Consider the following 1,181-nt stretch of genomic DNA (forward strand, 5'->3'; position numbering starts at 1 on the left):
AGCTGCATAACAAAAGCCTGTAAGATAAAATTAGTGCATACACCATAAGGTAAATGTACACCAATATTCCAATGACGGATGTATGATTCATCTGGAAGTTATGCGCGGATTAGTGTACACTGATAGCAATTTAGCATGTTTTTTTGGGGGGGGGTACCTCCGATGGGTGCTCTTTTTTGCTTCCATTGCATACGCCTTCTGTGCCGGTCCGAGTCTGATACAGGTATGTCATCGTGCCCCATGTGCAGTGTTGGTGCCCAGTCTGGATTTGTTACATCCATTTCATATGCTGGTTTGCCTGCAATAATGCCAGTCGACATGACATGGTTCTGCAACATCACACATTAGCATGTTTTATCTCATTATCTATGACCTCAGCGCATTGAAAATAACACTAAAAGCATTTTAAGAGTTATATGAATTAATTTAGAACTCACCAGAAAGAAAATGCCGCGAGCAAACCAACAAAAAGCTGGGGATTGCAGAGAACTCGATATCTACTTATCTCACCACTGCAATCCAAGCCTGACATCTTTGTTTAGTAATATCGGATACATGGGATCCCTCACGTTGCCTCCAGGATGGAAAACGATGAAAAGAGAGAAGGATACAGCTTCTTGCCTTCACGATCGTGTGATCTAACGTTGCAACCGACAACTCAACACGTACGAACCATAGCTGAAGCTGTATCCTTTGTCTGGCCTACTGTCATGGTGGAAGGGGGCGTGGCCCACCTCCCGTGACATCACGCTCCAAAGCCCTATTAATGTGTCTGCTAATTTATTTATGACAAACAATGAAAGGTGAAGGATCCCCATTCACAAAAACAGAGCTCTTGGTGCAGACAAACATGTTATCAGGTTAATCTCCAAAAGTTGAATCTGTTCAACTTGTGACTGAAGAAGTCACTTGGATGAGTGACAAAACGTTTCTCCCACAAAAAACGCTACGTCGAGATGAACAGAATCAACTTTTGGAGATTTACTTTCCTGGATGATTGAGAATGCATCAAGACGTTATCAGGTTAAGAAAAATCAAAATACAGTGGAACCCCAACTTACGAATACCCCATTTAATGAAAAATTCAAGTTACGAAGGCAATAAGAAAAAGAAAAGAATTTAAAAAATTTAGCAGAAAGTTAGCTCGCTAGTTTCCACCTAAACATGATATAGCATGTTCT

The 1,181-nt window shown here is 41.1% G+C and overlaps 1 long non-coding RNA gene across 1 annotated transcript in view; it reads left to right on the forward strand.

Annotated features, from left to right (window-relative positions):
- The first annotated feature begins 206 nt into the window (after positions 1-206).
- The window catches only part of LOC102212020 (uncharacterized), a 9,432-nt gene continuing 8,457 nt past the window's right edge, over positions 207-1,181 (forward strand). Inside the window, exon 1 of the long non-coding RNA XR_312105.1 lies at positions 207-312. This is a non-coding gene — a long non-coding RNA (uncharacterized LOC102212020). The remainder of the gene's footprint in view (positions 313-1,181) is intronic.

Source organism: Pundamilia nyererei, unplaced genomic scaffold (genome assembly GCF_000239375.1).
Source record: "Pundamilia nyererei isolate P.nyererei 1_Seehausen unplaced genomic scaffold, PunNye1.0 scaffold00209, whole genome shotgun sequence".
NCBI classification, from domain to species: Eukaryota; Metazoa; Chordata; class Actinopteri; order Cichliformes; family Cichlidae; genus Pundamilia; species Pundamilia nyererei.